The sequence below is a fragment of the Oxyura jamaicensis genome, chromosome 1 (genome assembly GCF_011077185.1).
Source record: "Oxyura jamaicensis isolate SHBP4307 breed ruddy duck chromosome 1, BPBGC_Ojam_1.0, whole genome shotgun sequence".
NCBI classification, from domain to species: Eukaryota; Metazoa; Chordata; class Aves; order Anseriformes; family Anatidae; genus Oxyura; species Oxyura jamaicensis.
The window spans coordinates 109630428-109655900 of NC_048893.1; the positions used below are offsets into that span (position 1 = coordinate 109630428).

At 43.2% G+C, this 25473-nt stretch overlaps 1 protein-coding gene across 7 annotated transcripts in view; it reads right to left on the reverse strand.

Moving 5' to 3' along the window:
• Positions 1–25473, reverse strand: part of RUNX1 (RUNX family transcription factor 1) — a 169911-nt gene that overhangs the window by 95655 nt on the left and 48783 nt on the right. The window contains exon 5 of one of the 7 annotated variants that reach the window (XM_035315728.1): positions 17239–17295. The exons of the other annotated variants lie outside the window; for them this stretch is intronic. The gene's annotated coding sequence lies outside the window, so the exon portion shown is untranslated. The remainder of the gene's footprint in view (positions 1–17238; positions 17296–25473) is intronic. 7 annotated transcript variants of the gene reach the window in all.

Below are 25473 nucleotides of genomic sequence, written 5' to 3' on the forward strand. Positions count from 1 at the left end.
GCTGTGCACTTTCCAGCAGACATTTGGTGTGTTAGCATGCCTTATAGGATTAGCCCATAGAAACCAAACAGAAAGTTGAGGCACTTCTGAAAATAAACACTTCTCAAGCTTGTGAAGGGAGGTAGGATTTGCCCATACTGCAGATGTGAAAGGTTCTCTGAGTCTTGTTTTTGGACTAGGATAAATTTTTGAAATGATTAAGCATAGCATGATTCTCACCTCTTTTTATGCCCAGAGAACAAGACAAAAATTGGGAATTTGTTTCCCGCTGGTTTGGTGCAGCTTTCCACATTAACTGAACACCAACTTTTAATATTATGATTGGGAAAAATAAAGTGCAGCCAAACCCAGCCCCTTCAGCAAGTCGGTAGAATTCCAATCAAGGCAAGTTTGTACATACCAGGGCTGAATTTGGTTCATGTTCTGTCTAATAACGAAGCAATTACATTATATTATTAAATTATTTAGGATTAAATTTCTGTTTGGAAAATTATTCTTACTTGGCTGTATGAGAGAATTGAGCCAATAATCTATTTTGCACTCATATTTCGGTTTGGATCCAGGAGGATCAACTTCTGTTGAATGGAGAAAAAAGTAAGCGATTCCTTCACAGTGTGAGCTAACCTGGAATGAAGCTGTACATGTCCATCTTCCTTCCCAAATTAATGAATTAAATTTTAAAAAGCTGACAGTGCTGAACTGTATTTCTCTGGAGCTGCATCTTATAAGAATATTGGCTCTAAAACACTGCTGTAAATTCTTGTATATTTTGTTCAGCTTTGCTTCTTTCCATATGCAAATTGTATATTTGTTGGCAAGTTTGCTATTGCTTTATGTCCTGAACATGCATTCAAAAGAAAAACAACAAACAAACAAACAAACAAAAAAACATAGGCCAATACAGGTTGTATTTTCTATACCTCATTATTTGACTTTGCAAATTTAAAGCTTCTCTGCCCCCTATTTTAGCAGTATTCACAATACTAATTCTCCTTTATGTAGCTCTCTTAATTCCAAGGAATTCTCTTGAGTGTTTCTGATCACAGGGAGTTTGGAAGCACAATTTCACCCACCGAATAAGTGCAACCACATCTGAGGTGGTTTTTAACTTGAGTAGGAATAAATAAAGTGCCCAGCAACCTGCAGGGAGATCCGAGGTCACCTGGAGCAGCTCCCCACACTGCAGAGCTGGCTGAAGGCAGGGTCCCTACGAGCCCCGTGCAAATTCAGTGTTTCTTCCAGACCTGTGCTCAAGCCCTCGCAAAATCTCACGCCGCACTTCTAGCCTGGAGGATGCTTCCACGAGGGCAGCCTTTTCCTGGCTTAGGCAAAAAGATGAGATGTAAAATCCCAGTGAGGGACCTTGAGGGTAGGGCTGGCAGCCCCCTGGAGAAGGATGCCCCAGCAGATCGCTCAGGGGCTCCATCACCTGTGTGCACCCAGGGCAAGCGGAGGAAGACGATGAGTCGTGAATGCCCAATGGACATGGGAACTTTAATGATCTGGGACATAATTAACAATAGTAGAGCCCACTTTAGCTTAGGTTCCAAATCCTTCAGATGAAAGGAAAAAATAACATGTGGTCTGCCATGTGCTAAGTATTCGCCTGTCCTTGAATGTCCTTGTTAAATGTGTTCTGCATTAAACATATCTAAACACCATAAGTACTGCATTTTACTGTATATATCCATTAGTAACTAAAAATAATCAGAAGCAATAAATAATCAGGTTAGAAATAGAGCCGAGGGCCGCCCGGTGGAAGTTGTTTGCACTAAGTTCAGAGGCACTGATGCACCCTGCCCGGGGGCATGCAGGGGGTCTGGGGTATGGGGGCATCCTCGCCCCCACATGCTCTTTCACCCCTTTTCCTCTGGATCAATTATTCCTCTCTCCCTGTCCTGCAGCTTCTTCAGCCAGATGCAGCTGCCTTTTGTGTTTGAAACATGCCGCTTGTGAAAAATCTCAGAGCCTGGCTCTTGCAGGTGGCTTATAAAGGTATTATTTTTATTCTCAGAGCTGCCTCAAAGCTGACGTGCCTCTGCCTGTTTGCTCTTCACAAGCCATTTTTGCCAATATGCTTTCATTTGGTGACTTTACTGTCTTAAGTCGATCTGATGTGTTTTCCGCTAGGGTCTGGATGTTTTCGTAAATGTTTTCAAGCTCTTTCCCCTGAGCAACAGACCTTTTTATCTCCCAGACTTACTTTTAAAATCATTGCTTCTGCATGTGTGATGCTATGTTGATTACAGTAAAACTAGAGAATTCTCTTAAATGTCAGGCTGTCTGCTCCACTGCAAATGCTTCAGTGCTTTATTCACCCAAAATCTTTTTGAAGGTCACTTTACTAAAACCAAATAACAGTAAGATTAATGTAGGGCTTCTCATTTTGTAATGGTCTAGAAAGCTAATGATAATTTTATTGTTTGATGTTTTGTTATAGACAATGATTTTTTTAATTATTTATATATATATATATTTTATGAAGATCAGGGATTGGATTCTTTAATGAAAAACATATGCAGTAACTTAAGCTTAGTAAGCTAAGACTGTCTCTGTGTCCTACAAAACTATGCTAAGTCCTTTGATTTATGTATGGTATTTTGAACCACGCAATACAATTATCTTACCCATTCTCGAGATACCAGAGAGAGAGAGAGAGAGAGAAAGGCTTTAGAGTTTATACATCAAATAAACTCAAATATTTTACTTGCAAGTATGAGCAAACCTTCCCTCACTGCGTTATTGTTAGGGAGATTTGAAAGCTTTCCTTCTAAGTGTGACAAAAATGTTAACTAATTACCACAGTAACCACACTATATTCACTTGTCCGTGCTGCTTTTGCCATAAAGGCATAAACTCCTCAGGATTGAAGACTTATGGTCTAACGTAGACTAAGGGTAGGATCTGTGCAGGGTGTGAAAGCTGACTAACCTTAATCATTATTGCACAGAAAATACAGTAGGATTATATTATGAGTTATCTTTTCAAATGAGTTTATTAACCTGATGAAGGGCTGCATATGTATCAATGCAAATTTTTTTTCTGGCACAACTTCAGGATATTCACTTTAAAAGCTGTGCATGTGGCATGCCTAGCGTATATACATTTTTCTGATAAAATCTGGCTGGATTCCACTGTTCAGTTTAATCTGCAGGTTTTTTTTTTTATTATTATTTTTTTTTTCTGGCATCAAAAACCAACCAGATTTTTATGACATTACCTTCCCGAACGGAAATGCTTCCTCTTTTTGTCTCTATCAAAATATATGTAAGTAAGCGTTAGGTTTACTGATCCTTACAGAAAATTACAGATTACAGAAAATTGGTGCAGAAGAGAAAAATAACAGAGTAAGTGACTTGAGTAAAAATGTCTGAGGGAACAACAGTAAATATTCTGTAATTATTCAATGCGGAAAAAAAAATAAATAAATAAAAATCCACCCTCTACCCAATCTTTAAAGATTGCAAATGCACCTCTAATCAGAGCAGAATAAAAATGCTGACTGCAGTAGGAAATGCATGAAACCACGGTAGCCAAATTACTACACATCCAAACTTTAACTTCACTGGCAAAAGATTTCAGCCCCCAGAGTCCCATTTAGGAGCGTGGCAGTGCCGTTTGTCACTTGTGGTACATTCTTCCTGATTTCTAGCCTTTGTCCAAAGCTCATTAAAATCGATCAGAGTTTCCCTGCTTACACCCACTTTGGCACAAACCGTGTTTGAAGCTATCCCTGACAGGAGCGACACCAAAGGGGGAAGGCATTTGCTCTACCCACTCTGCATGTTTCTGTGTATTTTGTTGAACCTTAGGAAGCAAGCAAGGACTTTTTGTTGCTTCTGTCTACAAAGTTAATGTTCCTAACTATCTACACTCAGGAATAATGATAATAATAGTCTAATAAATCCTCCCTTACTGTGGTTCACATCTCAAGACTTCAGCGAAACTGGCGGGGGCTCTGGCTGAAACCTAGCAGAGCACTTAAAAGTGAAAATTAACGATGTGCTAAGGTTTCATGGAGGCAATATGACTTAGAAGATGCTTAAAATTAGGGGAGCCATTAACCACAGCGCTGCAAAATGCTGTTGTGCCGAGGTGGAGAACATGGGTGCATGAGGCTACGTGCCGACTGCTCTGGTTCCTGCAAGCTCGCCCGTCATTTCAGGAGTGCAGGTTGGGGATCTGGGAGGAATAACTCACTGCCAGCGACCTTGCCTTTCAGGACACATCACCGTGAGGGGCCTTGGCAGTGGCATGTTTTCTGCCTGGCAGTGCTGCTGTATTTCTGCCGTGATGGCAGCACGGGCAGCATCGCCCCATCGCTGGGAAGCCCGGGGCTGTGCGATGCACCCACTGCACCGCGCTCAAACCCCTCTTTGATGTCATTTTTTTTTTTTTTTTTTTTTTTTTTTTTCCTTTCTTTAAGTCCTGCTTTAGAATGTGGTAAATTTCTAATGTTTGAAAAGCAATTGTCACACGGTGGTGCATGTGAGAGGAAACAGCACAGACCACCCGAGTCCAATCCTTTATGTGGACATTTAATCTCCTCCACCAACATCAAAGCCCTCACTCTGACATCCAATTGCATTTCCTCATGTGAGTCTTCTAGTTTGTTCTCTCTCCCCTCTCCCCCCTACTTTTTCTCCAGCCATTTGGTCTGCTTAAGACTACTACCCAACGGGATGATATCTTTTTTTTTTTTTTTTTTTTTTTCCCCTTCCTTCTGCTTCCCCAAACAGCAACCGCCCTTTACATTTACAGCAGTTTCAGACTGTCACTTTCTTTTTGATTATTTTTCTCCTCCTCTCCCAGTCGGACTTAGCACAAGGGAGAATGAACCCCTGGAGGGACGCAGGGAGCTGGGGACCCTGTCCGGCTCCCCGGCTGGTGGGGCTGCGTGGGCAGCCCTGCTGTTTGTGTTTGGAGATACACCCACACACCCCACGGTTGAAAGGCAGAGATGAAAAGCCTCCAAAATTGAAATGGGCTGGGCTTCAGCACTTCAAAAGCATCTCGCTGCTTGCTTTTTGGGGTGGGGAGCTGCTGTGCCAGGCTGGGGGGAGGTCTGCTGCAGGGCCCCTGCACAGGACCGGGGATGGGGAGAATGTCGTGACACCCAGCAGCGCTGGTCAAAAGATCTCCAGCTTCAGAAATGGAGGGGATGTTTCCTTCAAAGAACCTCTTAAAAAAATAATAAATAAAAATAAAAATAAAATAAATGCAGTTTCTGTTCACAAAAGGAACATTTTTCCCCCTTGCAACCAGCTTTGTATTCCAGTGGTTTTAATGCACCGTCACTGTGCAGTTGCAATGTGCATTATCCAGGTATGTGAAATGGAAATGAAGCATCTCTCCTACATTCACGTCTCGTATCTGCAATGGGAGTAGCTGATAAACTATGTGAGATACAACAACAGGGAATTCAGTCTCCTAGGGTACGAATTCCTCTTGCATGATATAAAACTCTTTGTAGGACTTGTGTTCCATAATTTCAAATGAAAAATAGACAGCATTGCACCTAGCTGGTTGGTGCACACAAACTCAGACAAGCACACATTACCTATATGTATGCATACACACACACACAGATATATGGATGTGCACACACGCAGAAAGACAGAAAAACAGAAACTGAAGCCTATGATAACACTGCAAAATTTCTAGAAAGATTATGAGAAAAGAAATACTGTACAAGCCTGAGCTCCCCACTGGTTTCATATGAAGTGTAGCACTCAACAAAGAATGCAAGATATGGGTCTGATATTATAAAAACTTATGTATGAAAGCAAACTCAGAGAAATTACTCATGCCAGTAAATTACTTGCAGGCCCAGGAACTGGATGAATAAAAAAGCAGACACTTTGCCACCACCACCACATCTGACTCTAGAGTCACAAACACAAAGACCACAGTCCACCTCAGCAGTGCAGCATCACTTCACGGCCAGGGCTGCAATCACAGGCATTGCTTTTCCAGAGAAACGAGTGCTGCGTTAACCTGTTTGCTAACTACTGCAAACAGAAGTTTTCTCAGCTACAGTCTGCAAGCATTACTGTTGTGTATATGCGTATAAAGGCCAGATCCCTAAAAGGCAAACAGCAAATATGGGACCTACTTTCCTTTTGATCTGTGCTCAGGATGAGAAAGAAGAGAAAATTTTGCCCTTGATACACCAAGTAGGAGAATAAATAACACATCAAGGAAAGTGCTTCTGAATTGTTTTTCCCCAACTGTGGCAGTAAATGTGCTCAAATTCCTTTTGAAGTAAAATCAGAAAGCAGCTCTGGCGTGTGGTAAGGCAGCGGGTGCATGTGCTGGGCCACACCAGAGGCTGATCAGGGCCAGAGGTGGTTTTGCCTTTCCACGTCTCAAGGTTGCAGAAAGCCACCCACGCCTACCAGCACCCGCTCAGTCAGCACACTGAATTCAGACAGAGGTGCTGTAACTCCCTCTTGTCACGCCAGACCTGATGTGTAGTATTTCAGTCCCTGGTAAGAACAAGGCAGGAGGATGAAGAGCAGGGCAGGGACACCAGCTGCAGCATTGCTGATGGGCACCAGCTCCCTCTGCATGCAAACAGTCCCACGAGTGTGCTAGCAAGTGTGTTAATGGTAACCTCTGTGTGGATGCCTTCTCCATTCCATATCTACCTAAAATGTGTTCAGTAGCCCTAATATTGAAAAATTCCCAATTCTTAGCAAAAGCTAAACTTCACTGTGTGCTTTGGCTTGGCCAAGAAAAATCCAACTTTACAAGTAGCCACCATTATTTCTAAAGGAGAGTTCACTCAAAATCGTAATACCTTAGAGAGATAACAAAGTTGCTCCCAGGGGAAGAAAGTTGGTCTTCTCAGTGTCTGTGTGCAGCAGGATGCAGAAAAGGCAGGAAACACCCCCAATTCTCAAATCATGGAAAAACTCTGAATGGAGCTGAAGATGATTTTTTTTCCAGTGAAAGATGGTTTTTCAGGGGAATGAACCACACTTCATGACTTTGAATAAAATTTGGAGGTAGATTCAGTCCAGAAAAATGGGGAAATTTTTTTGAAGTGGTTAATTTAATTTTGACATTTTCTAAATGGGATGTTTTAAATGTCACTAAGGTATTCTTAAAATGAATACTTTGACTCTTTATTTTGATAATTTTTGTTTGTTTGTTTGAAGGCATGTCTACATTAAAAAAAAAAAAAAGGAAAGTTATAAAAGACTGTTAAACCAAACCCAAACTGAAATATTTACAATTTACATTCAGGTCAAACTAAAATATTTTTCGCTAGTATTTTTTAGGTTTTCATTTTGCCACAATGTATTCTCTCTTGTTTCCTTTTTTTTTTTTTTTTGGAAGTTAACCCCCAAATTCATAAGCCATCCACCTGTTTGGGATGAATGCCTTCAGTTGTGCTACAGTTCAGTGAGGTGGAGAGCTTACAGCACGGCTGGCTGTTTCTTCCTGCATCGTGTGACCTGGACCTTGAGAGGGGATGAGAAAAAACCCTGCCTTTAATCCTACCCCATCCTCTCAATAAATCCATGCATGGTGTATCACTCAGCCCAGGAATTAGCTCTCTTAAGAGGAAGCATTATTAATTTATACCATAAATGAGTTTAAAGGCGTCAATATAAAGCTGAGGAATGACAGCGTGGCAGACAATATTTATGTACAACAGAACACTATGAGTTCACACTTATAATTTTGAACACATGGCCAAGATGTCTCCTTCAGTAACACAGACAGAATGTATTTATAAATATGACTTAAGTAAGACTGATGAATGAGGGAAACTATTCCATCTTTTATGGAAACAAAAATGCTCCTGCATTTTTCTCTTCTGACTTGGGACTACTCAGCTCCATCACCCCACAGACACCTACAAAGATGCCTTCTAGACAAGGGAAAGGGACTTCAGTGATTTCACACACGTATGGTTTTGTAGGCATATGGTCTTTGGCTCTTTATGCCTCCCACTGTGGGGCTACCAGCACCTAGCTCTAGTGCTGGGTTGGGCTGCACATGTTGTGACTGAAACAAAAATGATGGACGTTTTTACTGCGTCCCATTTATACACACTGCTCCAGTAGCTCTTTAACCTGGGAGGTGTAACGCTCTGGCTGTGTTCGCAGTAGCAAGTCAGGCTGGGCAGCAGCAGTAGGTCTGCAGACAGAAACCGGTGGTGCTACAGACCTGACAAATACTCTACTTGTGTTTCAGAGTATTCAGCTGAGGTTAGACTTGAGGCTAGCTGACCCCCTTGGGCCCTGCTCTTCAGTTGTGCTTCAGCAGAAAGAGACCCAGCCCATGCTCACTGAGATCACCCCATGATACGCACCAGAGCATGGTGGGGGACAACAGAGAGATGCCCTTCAGACCTGCAATCCTGATCACACTAAAATACCAATGAGGACCCACCCTTGCTCACCAGCAGACATTACAGGGGATGAAAGCTGTCTTTTTGGGATGGAACCAGTTTTGCCCTTGGAACCTTTTAAGCAATTTGGACATGGATCAACATTGCCCCAGATGCTGAGCACACCATCTGGTTGACCATCACCTCTCACTTAGGCCCTTGCTGCAACCCTAGTCACGGAAAGACAAATCCCTCTTTCTCCTGTTTGAGTACATATTTTGTATAAACATTTGGAGGTCTTGCAGCTCATTGACTGTGCTTTCAGATGGGGAGCCACCCCACTTACACATCAACCCCTGAATGCAAAAGGCAGACAGGATTGCACACTGTCGCAAAATAACATGAGACTTAAATGGAGGATTGATGTAAAACATTACGATGTGCTGCGTATTCAGTAATGTAAAACATCCTGGAAACTGATGAAGGAAAAGGTCATTCGCATACTGCTGAAATCCCTCAAGAATCTTAAGGCTGTGCTGGGTGCATTGATGGATATGCACTAATGACCATGCAAAGATGTGGTCTAAGGCTGACCACCAGCCCTCAGACCTCACTGCAAAATTATTGACAGCTATATTGCTTATTCTTGTAGCGGTTAGGAAATGAAATGCCTTGCTCTAATCAAGTAATTGCATTAAGCAACTGCTGGGAACATTTTGCTGCTCTTGTTTAATAGCCTAGAAGTCAAGTGTATTTCATATTTGTTAACTGTCAGGAGTAGTTTTGTTCACATTTATTTTTGAACTAAAACAACACTGTTACTGCGTCTGCCCTTTCAAGTAAAAGTTATTTTTTTTTGAAAAGTTATTTTTTTTTTTTAGTAAACACATGCAACTGAAAAGTTTGGACAATCTTCAGCAAGTCTGCAAGAAGGAACCAGACAAAGGAAGTTCTGGGTAGAATTAAACGCTGAACCAGTGAATCTGAAATAATAATAGCAATAATAATAATAAAAAAAGATACAAAAACAAACCAAACCAAACAAGCCAGTTATAATTGAAGCCATGCAATTCCTGGCAGGCTTTGCACAACCAAGAATTGTTATTGTCTCTCTTTCCTCCTCTGCCCACAGCCACCGGTGCAGCGGTTGCAGCACAGCTGACCGCTGCGGTTAGAAGGAGTCATGGCAGTGCTGCCCTTCTGGAGCACCGCCAGGGGACTTTTGGTCTCAGCGAGACTGTGGTCTTGGGCGATGGATGTCAGTGTAACCAAGATGGAAGCCACTGTTCTGCTCCAGCCCACGGCACCCCCAAAGGATCCCTTGAGCTGCGAAGCCCCATGCTGCACCTGCCTGGTGGTCAGCCCTCCCTGGGTGCCACCACTTCTGACCCTCTGCCTTACCACCAAAACCTTGATAGGACAGAGGGATGTCTGGGAGCTGTCTGCCTCCCTCAGCTGCCAGACACTGGAGTTGGCAAGATGGTGGTTCTTGGGTGATCCCAAAATCAAGACCAATAGTCCCTCTTACACGTGAGCCATCTGTGCTTCTCTATGGCTTGGGGTGGATGTGCAAAGCTTCCAAAGCTTCCCAGGCTTTCCTGGGAGTGTAAAATCCTGGGCACTGCTCCCAGGGTGGTCTGGGGCTCCTGTCCACGACTTCATCTCCCTGCCTGAGGATCCTGCCAGGTCTGGCCCCAGCCCACCACACATCTGTCTGCTTTGTAATGTGCTGCTCTTCTTGCCACTAACGATACAGCTATTTTAACTAGAAGAGAGGTCAGTAACAGTGCAATTAACCCCAAATGACAGACGACAAGATACTTGTCAAAGACAAGGGTGCAGAGATTTATAGAGCAACACCAGCATCTTCTGCTGCCCTTAGTTCATCCAGCTCTAGCAGTGACCTACTTGGAGGTGTTTGGTTTGTAAAATGACTGAGAAGGCATGCCACAAGGTAGCCATTAGTTATTGGTATTATATGCTAGACTCATCATCAGGATTGTACATTCCTTTACAGATGTGACGTGAAGTAACTCCTGGCAATCAAAGTAGGAGCAGGATGAAGTTAGGATGCAAAATGGGGGCCAATAAAGACGTTCAGTGATGTCATGACACTCGACTGCCCTTTCCACATTCCCTAGTGAGCAATGTTGAGGCTTGACAGTGCTTTAACACAGTGGCCTTCATGCTGATACTTGGGGAAAATTGGCACTGTGAGCTGGTCCCCTGACCAAATATCAAACCTGCAAAAGGCCTAAGTCATCACACAAAATGGACAAGGATATGCACACTCTTATATCTGCCAAAAGTAGAAATAACCCAGAAGCCCTGCTGACAGTCCTTGCTTGTGTTCTTATCTCCTCACTGCATGAGTTTGTCTAATTTTCTCCAACTTAGAAAGGCAGGAAAAAAGTGTTTTGGGAACAATTAAAAATTACCCCATAGCCCCTGCATTATTATTCTGCCTTTTTATTTAACAACCGCAAAACCCCATGTTCTTCCTGAACTCCATTTTCAGCACATATCTTGAGGGAGCCTTACAGCTTTTTAATTTTATTTTCTACTCAAGTATTCTATATTTGCTGGCTCTGATGTTTTCTTTTATGAAATTGCCCAGCTGCTCCAGTGTCCCTTCTACAGATCAAGATGCGGAATTTAAGGCTCAACTTGGAATGCACAGTGAAAATGTAGTACAGCTGATCTTTGCTAAAAATATACTCTTCCAATACACATTATTTAGTATGTGTTTTCTAGAGGTTATTTGCTGTTGTTATTGTTGTCATTGCTCTTTAAGGAAAGTTTCTGTCCCAAGCAAGGAATTATTTGGGAATTCTTATCTGGCAAGGCAATTTGGTTTGTAAGGAGTCCAACTGGGCAATTTCTCCCATAAATTCACCAGCCAAGATGCAGTTTTGGGTGCTGGCACAGCTACACCCACAAAATCTTGCCTGCTCTATACCCAACTGGCTAGAGAGAAACAGCTTTTGGAGCATTTTTCCTCGTCACAGCTGGGGAGCTTCTGTGTTTGCGTTCAACATCCGAGGAGAAAAATACCATAACTTGTTTTTTCACCAAACTGTCAAATATGTCTCCTGCACTCAAAAGAACTCCCAAGACTCCTGGAGGTGAGATGGGGAGGAAAGTCACAGGTCTAAGAGCACAGTAAGTAGAATGACAATTCATATTATACTAAAAGCAATAGTGTGAAACTGATCATTTCCATAGCTCTCAGCCTGTGTGCTAAACATGCTAGAGCTGGGGCTCAGCGATCAATTAAAACACTTACTCAGTCGCTGCTGGCCAACAATCACCGGCTCCTGCAACTTTCTCTTGTGTGACTTTAAAGCACTTTTGTGGCAATCACGTCAGGCTGATGGGTCTGGAGCAGCGGCCACCCAGCAGACGAAGCTGCAGGCAGACACCTCCCATGCTGGCAGGCTGCTTGCTGCAGAGGCGGGGTCCGCGGACGTTTGGTTGCTGGAGAATCCCGAGGGCTTTTCCAAAATGCGCTGGTGGCTATTTCAAAATGGAGATTTCATATTTTTTGATGAAATTTAGGCAAAATCATGGAGAGAAATGCAGCCAATTCCATTACGTGGGCAACCATGGAGTATCTAATTCCACCTATGAAACCAACCATGAAGTGTTCTTGCTGTGCTATTCCTAGCTGAGAACAAAAGCTCCCTATTACTGCTTAAAAAACCACTCAACTGAGTGAGTGCTCAGGTCTCAGCTTCTTGTATTATGGAGACGTTTGACTTGCAAAGAAAGCTCAGGGTCCTTTTAGCTTGTGTATCCTTGGGAGTACAAGCCTCTGTCTTTGTTACAAGCAGCATAGAAGAGACTCCTAGATGAAAAAGAGATTCCTACACAATTTTTGTTTTTAAAGAGGGGGTGCTTTTGGAGAATGCTTACTACGCATTCAGTGATTCCAGTTTTGTAAAGACCGAGACATTTCTAAGAAAACATTCACAGCAAGTCCAGGAACGTAAGCAAATCCACTGGCAGGGAAGTCAGAGAGCAGCTTATGCTGAAGGATGACAGGCAGAGAGGGATTTTGAGGAGAAGATGCAATTCCATAAGCCAAGCTCTGCTTCTAACCCTTTTGCTAACAGCTGATTCCAGCTCCTTGGACCAACCAAGAAAGAGAGAAAGAAAAGATGAAAAGAGGAAATATAGGAAAAGGAAATGAAAAGAGCTTTATTAGTAAGGTTCTTCTCCTGCCTGACCCAATTATCAGATTTTGCATTTAAGTTTAAGACAGTAGATCAAACAACAAGAGCCACTTTGTACTTTTGCCAGGAGACCATATGATATCTCTCAGTGACTCTCCTGCATGCCAGGAATAAGAAACTGTGCCTCTAAGTTAGTTTGTCTTACATATGGTGCAATGTGCAAAAAATAGCAAAATTCATAAATGACTGCACTCATGGATGATGTCCAGGATTTATGGCACTTTATCAGCTGGGGTGGGGGGAGAAGAAGGAAAAGAAAAATCTAATTATAAGTTTCCACAAATAAGCTAAAAAGGAATGAGAACTGAAAGAAAGTCCAAAGGTTGGTGTCATGCTAAGTTAGCAAAAGCAATCCATTACAGTTATTTCGAACGAGCAGTTTACAATGTTCAGATCCAAATCTGCTCTGGATACTTGGATATTTTTTTTTGCAGGGACTAACAATCTGTTTTAGAAATTAATCCAAAAACACCCAGGACAAAACACAGCTATAGCACTGTGATACCTTGCCTGCATCTTCACCTTTATCTAGGCTGTGGCATTGCAGGGTCTGGGCATTTTGTAGGCTCAGTGGCATTCGTGCCCTGAATGAGAAAGGATATGCCATGAAAGCTGTGTGTCCTCTTCATCTCCTTTCGGCAGTGCTTTGGGTATTACTGGTAAGCACTGGAGCCCCTTCCATTTCTGCACTGTGGGGGCAGAGCTCGTTCCTCTGCCGTGATGTCTGGCAGTTCATAAAATAACATATGTTGCTTTCACTTGTGCAAACAAAAGCAAAGAACTGTAAGTTAACTGTGCTTAAGCATATCCCTTTAAACAAAAACAGAGGCAAATGTTTCTGAGAGGTTTTATATTAGGCTCTTCTGAAGATGGAGTTACTCGCTTACCTCCCACAAGAAATGCACTTGATTTTAATGCCAGTACTTATTTTTCACCAGCTGATTCTGACACTTTGGCACATTTGTTTCTAAGTTATTTTTAGTTTTGATGCATTTCATTAACAACTATGTTTCTGAGTGTAGTACCAGCTTTGTTTTCAGGAGACAACCATATTCTTGCATTTATTATTCCCTTTGGGCTGGAAGCCACTTCTAATGGAGTGTATTATTATCCACCACATTCCTCAGTAGGAAACATCTAGTCCAAACTTGGCTGTCTTGGTCCTAAACTTGTTCCACAGCTAGCCTTTTTGGAAACAGAGACTAGGACTTTCTGTCCTCTTATTTTGCCTACATAGTCTCAACGGAGTCTAAACATATTGTTTCTTTGCTTTTTAACTAAGATAACTGAGCCTTCTCAATTTTGTAATTTCCCTTTGCACAGATTATGTACACAAGTAGATATGTACAGCACCTTGCTTTAACTATTCCACACATATTCCAGAGATCTTTGTATTCTATTTTGTCCTCTTCTTGGTGACCAGGAAAGACTCTGCATGTGCTCTGCTTGTTGGAAGGAAAGGTATGAAAGAGATTTCTAAAATTATAAATAGGGTGAAGGAGGTGAGGGCAACAACTATTCACTATTTCTCACAGCACAAGAACAACAAAAAATATCAGGTAGCATTTCTGTAATGAGCTCAGTAAGGACTTTTTCACAAAGCTTATAATTAAATTGTGGAACTTATGCCACAGGATGCTGTAGAAGCCAAATTATAAATTAATTCACAGGGGTTTAAACATGTTCACTAAGAGCATGTCTTACTGTCTACTAAGCACAATAGTCTACATGCAATTTCCAGACAAGGAAATCCCTACACTGCTGACAGCTAGAAGCTGTGAAAGGCCATGAGTGCCAAGGCTTACACACCTCTCTTAAGCATATGCTTCTGACCAGAGCTGGAGACAAGATGAACCTTTTGTCATCCCTACATGCCCATTTTTACAGCTTTGGGCAATGAAGAAGGGACAAGACAGATGTGACATACGGAACAAGACAACCTCTATTGCATCAGCAAAGCAGAGCAGTCCTTCTCTTTAGAGTCTGAGGTTGCCCAAGGAAGGTGAACCTTTCTTTTCTTTTTCAGTAATGCAAAAGTCTGCCTCTGCACATGGGGTTTTCCATGAACTCTTCCAGTTTTCCCCTCAGTGGAGCAAAGACTATCATCACAGCACAGTAGGGAAACCTCCCCCTTAGCTCACATCACCAAAATAACGAGGAGAAGCTTGGTCTGCCAGTGACCGATCTTGAAGAAATCTTCTGGAGGGTCCTTAGCACCTCTTGGCAGCTTTCCTGACACAACCTTGAGGGGACATAGCACGTGGGCTCTGGTGGCTGGGACAGGGGGCTGCCCCTGCGAGGAGAGGTGATTGTCACAGCTATAGCTCCCTGCCTCACCATGGACTTGCTGAGCTGGAAGCAGATGTCTGGGGGAAGGTGTGGGCATGCATGTGTGACAGCATTGCAGTTCACTCCCCTGAAACCAAGCACAGCTCTACAGCTGAGATCCAGGAGCTGATGTCTAAGGACGAAGGCCCCCTGAATGTCCTGCAGAGCTGTTCCTCTCCATTCACCCTGTGGGTACCACCATGCTGGGCTATTACCTCACTGTCAATGTGACAGACTGATAACTAACAATGTCTGATTCCTTGCAAGTCAATATGGATTATAGCTCTTTGATCCCAACCTGCTCTGTTTAGTTTCCACCACATCCATAGTGGCATCAACACTGACGTGGGTCTGGGAAGGAAATAATTTTTCTTGGAAAGATTTTGGCTACTCCATGACAGCTTCTTGTGTTGCAGAGTTTTGTGTTTCTTGGTTAAAAGCATGCTCATCTTTTGCTATTTTTTTTCTTCATAAGCCACGTTTGAATAAGGAAACACAAATATATAAAAAACAGCTGTTGAAATGTAATTAAAGAACAGACGGGGCCTTCTGCCAGGTCTTCTGAGAGAAATGAGAGCTTGCTCATTACTTGAACCCTCCTCTGTACCACGCCCAAGCGCTGGGATGCCTCGCTACTGAAAGCAATCTCTGCCTGCCTAGTGGGAATAGACAAAAGCAGTTACACAGTGTGTGTTAGCAGCACTCCTGTCATGTGACTGACTTCAGCTTGATCAAAGGAGAAGTAAATTACATTTTCATTTTTTACTAAACAACCAGGCTATTTTCTTCCAAAGCAAATATTTAGGAATCAGTTCCGTAAAGGAAGCCGTACAGTGCTCTCTCTATGCTGTTTAATACTTTGCAGTGACTTCAGAGATGCAGAGAGCAGAGCTGTTCTCAAACAGCACGGAACATCCCACAATACCTGGAGAAGTGAGGATGGCTGGCATTTTGCTATGCCACAAATCCCATTTTGGGGCAATTTACCACGGAAATGTTCCTTTGCTTGAGGACAGCTCTTTCTCTGAATCCCGTAACTCTATGAAGTCTTTGGCTGACAGCAGGTAACTGTGCTGGACTACTAGGAGTGGATTCAGATAACCCCAGTAGGTGCCCGGTGCCCTTTGAAAGGCATTAAGGAGCCCAGCCTGTCCACCTGGTGACAGCAAACATCCTTCAGGACCTGCAGGGCACCCACGCCACTGGGGGAGCCATGCCAAGCAGCAACTGGAGGCCAACTGGAAAACCCCAGGGCATCTCAAATGGCACCAGGTGTCCATGTGCAATGGAGCTGAGACCCTGGTGGCATTAGAAAATATTTATTTAGAGACACCCATCCCCAAAAGTAACTCGTAACCCTGTCAGGCCATGTAAGAAGAATGCAAGATTCAGCTTTTATTGAATTGGGCAAGGCATAGTCACTGATAGCCACACATCACTGACAGCTTACCAGAACAGAGACTTTTGCCCACAGCTCAAGGATCAAGGGAATTAAGGCTAGTCTTAAGAAAGATCAGAACGTAATTTGCAGAATCATTGAAAAGAAATCTGAGTGAAATAGCATATGCCTGAACTGCACATTACGGACACAGGAGCAGAGTTCAGATACTGTGGGGAGAAGATAGGCTTATCCAGATTATGAAAGTGGCAGAGAACTTGCATGAAAATTTTTCTAAATATATCTCACAAGCTATCTGTGGAACAACTTTCTGCAAGGATCCCTGACCCTCTTTTGTCAAAGCAAAATAACTGAGAGGGAAAATCAGTACTGCAACATCTCAAGATTGCTTTGCTTTTATAGCAGCACAACACAAAGTTTTATGTTCTATATAACACACATATGTATGTTTGTCTATTGACAGATGCTGTATATTTCTCCTGTCTGCTGCATATCCAAAACTCTTGGCTATTACATTCAATGCACTAAACTTGAAAAGGCCAAGAAAATTAAAAAACAAAACAAACAAAAAAAAAAACAAGGTGTTTTTTGGAAACAATAACCCCTCCAAAGAGAAAGGACTGAAATTCAAAATGAAGCAATCTGGAATTTTATTTCTGTTTAACGTTGTCTTCCAAGCTTACCTCTAATATTCCAGAGGGAACAGTTTTTCTCATGACTGATGGAAACTTAAATCTCCTCAAAGGAAGGGTTTCCCTTCCAGAAATTTAAAACTTAAAAAAAAAAAAAAAGTATCAGACAACACAACCCTATGCCAAAGAACAGAATTTTCCAAAGATTTGGATGGAATAATCACTTTGTTTTACATGGCAGAAAAAATCCCCACTGAAAAGAAAACACAAAGATGTGGAAAATACAGAAACTGGACTTACAGGTTTAGGAGTCACCCACTGTATCTGCAGGGTTGGAAACCAAGAATTATCCATATGCTAATAAATGAAGACATAAAATTGAGAGTGAAACATGAGTATTTCAGAAACTTTTGGATTAAATGTAGCCAAGAGGGTAAACAAAAGAATGCGGGTGTCATTATAAAGATGCAAATGTGAATTTTGCTGGAAAATATTGACTGCCAACTCACTAGACTACACAGTAGCAATGTCATCCTTTCAACACCATTTTCAAAATACACTTTGTAGTTGGCTTTTCCTTTTACTTAAAACCTTATGAGTTTACAATTAAAGGTAAGAGCTAGATCCTCAGCTAGGACAAGTCAATGCATTCCCACCCTAGTAGCTGATATAGGGAACAATTTCATTCTGCCTTGTTCAGGTGAAGGTGGAAAACACGTTCAACCTCTTCCAGTCATCAGGAAATCCAGATTTAATAACAGAGGCACAGATTTAATAGCAGAGGCAGAGCTTCCAGGAGCAGCAGGGACACTCTATGCCTTACAGTTTTTACTCTCCATGGAAAAGTTTTGTGATAAGCTTCAGGCTTGATAATCACAAGCATAAACATTGCTCTTTTACAACAAGACTAAATTTTACTGCTTAGGCACCTCGTAACAGCCTTAGCTTGTATGTACATAGGGAGAATGAGAACCTATTCCCCTAGGGCTGCAGTTCTTGTACTAAAAGATGCACTGCAAAACATCAGCCTGACGCTTTTCAGTCTTCCCATGAAAAGATGGTTTGCATACAGCTAAGAGACAGCAACCACATAAAAACAAAAAATACCTTCCTAGCCCTGACTCTGTATTTGCTGCTGTGAGATTGTGCTAATATTGATTTATTCAGAGCCAAATACAGATCCTTTCTCTTATAGAGTGAATTCTCAGTAAATCTTTAAGTATTCTGCAAACAAGGCAAGCATCATTATCTCTACTTTACACATGGGAAATTGAGTTATAGGAAGGGGGATCTTATTTGCTCAAAGTCATCCACTGATTGATTAAAACCAGACTATCTGTGAATACGTGCTATTCAACAGTAGCAGAACTTGATCCTTTAGAGCATGTTTTCAGGAATGTTACTTACGCAGGCAAGAAAAGAAAATCATTATGGGCTCACTCCTGTGAGGTGCTGGGCTTTCTGACTCCAGCCCTGAGCAGAGCTTGAGAACAAGCCTGACTTTGAGAGAGTGAGTCGTCCTGTTGACTTCTGTGAGATATAATAACGTGCTGAAAGTTAAACATGTGCTTAAACATGTGCTTTTGCAGGACTGAGCCTTTATGAGTCACCAGTGTACTGCCACACACTCTGCAGATTGAGATAAACCCACTTCAAACCACGGCAAACTCACTTGATGGATATATGGGCTGGAGCGATCCTAGCGATTGCTCAATGAATAAACACATCCAAAATGGCAGGATATTAAGCTGCACACAATTCCCATTCAGAGAATGCTCCAGCCTAGAAGAAAAAATCATTTCATTTTCATCACTGCTGCCCCCCTTGTCAAATGCATTGAGATCTGAAAACAAGAGGAAGAACAAGAATTTTAAGGGGCAACGTGTGAAATTCACTTCTGAGTTTGTTCAGTTAATCCACTCTTTCTGAGGGCTTGAAGCTCCCGTTTTGTTTGTGCCACAGACACGGGGCTTAAATTAGGTTTCTTCCGGTGCAGATGTGCTAGGAGGGGGAGAAGGGGGCAGGAAACTCAGCCTCTCCCGCGAATTTATTCAGACCAGACATCATCTACCCTCTGGAGGCGGTTTGGAGAGCTAGGTGAGGACAGAGCCATGCAAGCTGAACAAGCACCTGCAGCCCTGAGCCTCCAGGAGCTGGCCTGGGGACCTGCTGGCTGGGCACCAGCCTCGGGGAGGTGGGGGAGATGCTTTTGGAGGACCTGAGCCCTGGATCTAAGGGAGCACAGGCACAGCTCTGGCACACTCGCAGCACTCCGGCAGCAAGTGCTGACACCATTACTAGCGTGCACAGGCTCCCCCCAGCACGGGTGCTGCCGCTCACTCTGCTTTTTATCTGGCATCTGACTTAAATGCTCTTAACTATCAGTAGGCTCATGTGTGCAGCAGGGAGGGGGCTGTGATGAAGGGGAGGTTTTGCTTATTTTGCTTGTCCTGGGGCAGCCTACTGACATTACTTTTAAATGGGACAGCAGCAAGCGTCTTTGATTCCTCACCTCCCACTGCACGGGGCTAAGGTGCAAAACACAAAACTACCCAGATAAGCAGGGAAGGGAACACATAATTCTACGCCATTGAGGAGTCTTTTCTGCTCAAAGTGTGTGCCTTGAAATGATGCTGGCTACCAGGTGGTAGCTCATGCAGAGCCTCAGATTTCAGGTTGAAAAGGCCTGGCTACAGAGACAGCTTGCTGCAAGCCAGCCACAATGCATTCATAGAAAGGAGAAGGAAAAAAAAAAAGTAGAACGAGAAGAAAAAGCCTAAAGAGAGGAAAAATTTACAGGCGTAGCTTTGTACCAACATAGTTTATTTGCTCTGCTGGCTTGTAAGTACAAGCAAGCTCTGTGCAGAAGTCCGCTCTGGTCCATGGAAAGCCTCGTCCGGGCACCACATCCAGAGGGAGAGATCTGAAAGCAAGCACAGGCTTATTACAGCCGCATCAGGGAGACAAGAAAACCATGGTGTGCCTGAATACCTCGGCAGCTGTATCATGGGTGCAGGGAACTTTTTCTCCTCTTGTCCCCAGACCTCAGAGAAGGCGCTCACAGCTGGTAGCTGATGTTGAACTTTGGTGTGTGCGTGGCCCCCAGGCTGGCTGCTTTGTACTTTATCTCTTTCTGCTCTGTTTTTTTTTTTTTTTTTTTTTTTTTTTCCTCAGGGAGGTGGGACAAGGCCCGTCTGGGTCTGTGTGGGGTGCACCACCACCTGAAGAGCCAACCGAAGCCAACCCAGACTGTCTTGTGGCTGTGCTCATGCCCCTGCAAGTTCTTGGTGGCTCCCAGAGGGAAAAAAAAAAAGCCCCAAAACAGCAACATGGAAAGCAGCCCTCATCTTAAGCTGCTGCTAAACCTCAGGCACGCAGGGGCTGCAGAGAGAAGGGAGCAGGGGGATACATGGAGGTTGAAATTGCTGCCATCTAGTTCACAGGCTTTGAGGTCAAGCTGCCCAGGTCAGGCATTTCAGTCACTACCAGGGGTTTTCCAAAATGCCTGAGGCAGCCGTGAGCTCAGCCTTCCCCGTGGCGCCGTGAAACCACACGTGCCCACTCAGCCTGCCTTGCTGAGGTTACCCCCTCTGGACACGAGTGCCGGCAGCTGATGCTGAGCACCCCTGCTCTCAGCCGTCCCACCACGACCCCAGCGGGTCCACGAGGTGACACCTCCCACGCAACACCCCCGTGCCACAAACCCTCTCTGTTTCGCTTGGGGAGATGTAAATGCCGCGCTTTGTCAGGCCCGTAAACTGGGAGGCGCTGATTTGATGTCCCAGGAATGTGCTTTGGATACAGGTCAATATAAATATTTATCCCTGAATGTGGAAGCTCAGGTTAGGGGCTGACGCCTTCCAAAAAAAGACCGAGCCCAGGCTTCCAGCCTGGCTGGTGCACCGCCGCCGGCTGATGACCAGAGAGGGGGGATTACCTTTGGAAACTCCCACACCAGAGGAGGGAATCCCCATGCTATTTCTTCGAAAGAGGTTACTCTAGAAAAGATTGGGGGACCCAGTTCAGCCGAGAATGTGTGTCTTTTAAGAGCAAGCTGAAAACTTCTGCTGGCTCCTGCCCTCCTAACAAATCAAAACTAAACCCCAAGCAAGGAGTGCTTGCATTCAGACACATGCTGCAACCACTGCTCCGTTTTGCTTATAAAACCATGAATTTTGCCAGAACTTTGCTCTTGATTTAAACTTCCCACCACACTTAGGATGTTTGCTTTCTGGTTTGTCAGTGTCCTTCAGTCTTCGGAACCCATGGAAGAACCCCTTACATGAGCCCAAGCTGATGACCTTCTTTCTGGGTCTTTCCTTGCTTCCTCTAAAACTGGCACCAGCTTCCACCACTACCTGACAGAGATTACATTGCATTTTCCATGCTAGTGAAAAGAAAAATCATAACCACAGTCTTTAGGAGACTTTTCTACTGCTTCCTAGAGAATGAGTAGGTTGGACTCTAGTTAGGCATTTTGCTTTAGGAACTAGGGTTTTGAATAAAGCTTCAGTGAGATCCGTGCCCAGTACCTGCCCAGGCTTGTAAAGGACCACTTGTTAAAATCAATGTCAGGGGATAACAGAAATGTGCAATATACCTGTTTCCTGAGCTGCCTCTGTGAAACTCAGCAGCTCCTGGAGCACTACAGGGAGCTGCTGGATGGGAAAGCCACTTTCAGAGCTGTGAGAGAGGAACAGCCTTCAGAGACCACTGGGGCCACTTTCTGGTCCTGAGCTTGGGCCAGATTTCAGTCTGACTGGCATGCAGTCTTAAGGACATGCAATGGAGAAGAGCAGAAAAACAACCACTTTACAGAAAGTTGGGGGTTTGCTTGCTTAATATAATAATTCAATCATAATGAAGTGTAGCTCTGCATCAGCACGACCATTCAGTTTCTGTTGTCCAAAGCCAGGTCACTCTGTGAGGTTCCTGCTCTAGTGCTTGGATGTGGAAAGCAAAGCTTTTTGGACAATAAATGACTGCCTCACAAGGAACACTGTGTGCAGTACATGTGCAGGCAATCGAACAAAAATGCAAATACAACTCTACAGTCTCCAGCTATTCCGGTCTGTAATAATTGCCAGCAAATAACTCCATTTAGTGAAAACAAAAAAGATGCTGCCGCTGAAGAAATTCTCTTAACAAGTTTGTAAAAGTACTTGTTTTTTTTGCACAACCAAGATTAATGTCTACGTGACCGATATGCAGACAGACCCCCATTCCTCTGCCCTGGCTTAGGGCTGGTTGGACACGAACCCAGGAAGAGTCGAGGGGTATCCTCAGCCCCTTCTCTCAGGGGGAAACACAGTCTCAGGCCCTGTTAACGTCATCATCGTGTTCCCCAAGCAAGGAATAGCCAACGTGGGGCTGTGCAGTGACAGGTCTCAGCAGGGCTCTGCAATCTGTTGAGATCTGTGTACCCCAGCGAGCTTGGGAGTAACCTTTCATTCGGGATAAATGCAAAGACGGCGTTATGTTCCTTTAGGGCTGAAATAAGAGGAGCCCAGAGCCAAGAGAGGAGGGACTATAGGAGATGGAGCAATAACACCGTGCTGCAAAGAAAAAAAAATAACACAAGATCTTTCAGCACCAGTGGGGCTCAGAGAGGCTTGGAGCCGCCATCAAAGAAACCATCGTCTGTTTGATTCTTGCTGCGTTCAGGGAAAGATGGCTTTGCATGGTGTTTGTAAACAAACAGGACTACAGCAAACAAATATCTGGCTCCCACACCAGCCTCTGCTCCTGGCAGAAACCCCCTCAAGGGCCCCGGCTGCAGTCCTCACTGCTTGGTTAAGGAAGAAGGAAAGGTATCACACCTTTGCATGGCGAGCAAGGTCAGCTCAGTCGTGCTCAGCAAGGGCGATACTTTGCAGGTGACACACTGTGGAGATTGAGGTCCTTCTCAGAAAAGAAGCTGCCTGTGCATCACCCTCCTTACCCACCATCAGAACCTCATGCAGAGTCCTTTCCCAATGTGTAAATCTGCATTAAAATATTGATCAGATGTGTCCAGAAAGGAGCCCAACGAAAAGCTAAATATTTCCATCCCACACATGCTGCTGTCCCTACGTACTCCTCTGCTCATGGCAAGGCTGGCAAAGCAGGCAGGCTAACTTATAAATCAGGGCATCCAGCAGCTGTCAGACAGGAACCCTTAGCTGGAAACCTTCTCCTGCCAGCATTTAATTCAGGAAGCAGTTACTCTGAGTGATCCACTGCTCTCTAACTGCCGGATAGCATGTAGAGAAAAAGGTTGCAGCTAAGGGAGAGGGATTTAACTCCTAACAACAAGGCAAGCCCCTTCTGCTTGACCTGGAAAGCAAGTGGAGCTTCAGCCAAAATGTTGTTCTGGTGTATATGAGGAAAAGCTAAGTAAATGCCACTAATTTCCTGTACAAAGGAAGGTGCATCCAAAAGTCTTTTAATCATTTTCAGAAGTGTTAAGAAAGCTTTATCTACTCTCATTAAGCACTAAAGGATCTTTTTATTTTTATAAATACAAAGAAAATTCAAAACATCTGGAGTCTAAAGTAATTCTTTAGCTCAGAATGTTTTGAGTATGAAATCCATAAGCTTTACAAAATTCACCCTGTACTACTCACTGAGATGGACTGATCAAGGAAATCCAGATGACTCAGACTTCTTCCCTTCCTTCAAAAGATATGGCTGGCCACAGAAAATCTTCTGTTTTCTATGGACAGGCACAACTGGTTGGTCGGTCTCCCTGGTAGCCAGTAGGCTATTGATATATATACACTGTAGTCACCCTGCTAATGAGCTTGTGCTAATGGAAGTGCATTTTGAGTCTGGTTTATGAGATCATATCACAAAACGCAAGGGTAAATGGAAAGCACCAAAAGTTTTCAGATAACTCAGTGATTATCTTCATAAGCCTCTGCTGCTGGCTTCCTTTAAACATGTTTCAGACTTTGTATAAGAACTTCAGTGCAATCAGAATGTGAACCTAGAGTGCACAAGTTATTTCAGTCTAATTTCTTCTTCTGGATAATCTCAATGGACATCAGGACAAGGCAGTTTGTTTCACTTTCAACAAGCAGTGTAAATTCCTTCCTTAGTTATCCAACAGGTATCTCCTTTGTAGATAGGACTGTCATGGGGGGAAAATTTAAAGCTATTATAGGATAAGAAAATAAATAGAACAACTAGGCAGTTGTTGGGTCAGCACAGCTATCTCATACTTACATTAGTGGAGTAAACATGGTAATTTCAGACTGTACTTTGTAAAAAATGGCTGATTCCTCAAATGGTTACTGCAATAATCTCAATATGGACATCAAAATAAAATTGAGGTTAAGCTATACGTCTTCCTATTACAATGTCAAAATGAAAAGAATGGATGCCAGTCAACTATGGAAATTGTTTAAAAAATTGTGTGGTGAAAATACAGTTTCCAGAGTGGTGTGGTTATTGCTGCAGTCCACCACAGAAAATTACATAGATATTCCTAACTGACTGGGCATTTTTACAGTACATTGATCAATTGATATAAAATCTGTTCTTTCTTTCTAGGGTTTCCTAAAAGTATTTGAAAAAATTTTGAAAAAATTTGAAAAAAAGTATATGAAATTGATAACACTGTGTTTATGAGGATTCAAATAATACTACTTTTTGATTTGTTGTTTATACACTTCATTGCTAGAAATGCTAACATCTTATAAATAGTTTTAAACTTCCCTTGATCTAAAAAAATCTTACCATTTCCATCATGCAATAAAAGTTTTGTTTTGTTCTGCAAAATTTTCTACAATAGGAAGTGCAGAGAAATGGTTTTCTAACCGTGCAAATGAGCCTACTGCACTAAGCTGACATTACTAAGTTGATCTTGCTATTTTTGTTGGTGTTTGCACAACTCTGGATGGGGAGCTTTCGCCAGGGTTTCAAGTGGAGGTGCCAAACCCATAGACACAGACTGTTCTCCTGGCGGATCCGGCTCTCCCCACGTGGGAAGTTCTGGGGAGCTCACCTGAAATCCTTGCACCATGTAAGCTGCAGCCCAGTTCTGGAGGCCTGAGAATTATTTTCATGTCAGATAAGCATTTTGTGAAACACGGACGACAAAAATGTTGACAGCTCACTCATCATTTACTGGTGACTCTCCTGTGGACGGCAGCTGCTCTGTGAAAGCAGAGGAATAAAGTACCCAGACAAGATGCTTTCTAGGACTGCTGGCACTGAAAAAGACACATTTCCAGTGTCCCTTTCTTCTATTTAAAAACTCACTGTCCAAAGTGTAACCAAAGTTGCATACTGACAGCAATTTCGCACTTCAAAAGGCATTAATCCAAAAGACTGTAGCCAGTAATGAAGGGACAAAAGTCAGAAAGCCAAGCAGTGGACAGAGATAGGTTTCCTGGAAGAACATTGTTAGGAACTGGCAAGTTTTCACTGCCTAGTTATGCTCCTCGGGTCTTAGTACTCCAACTCTACCTCCTTGCTATGGCTTCTTTCTGAAGTAGTAGTGGAAGTGAGTCAATTATGGAGTGATTTAGATAATTAACTACTTTCCTAGAA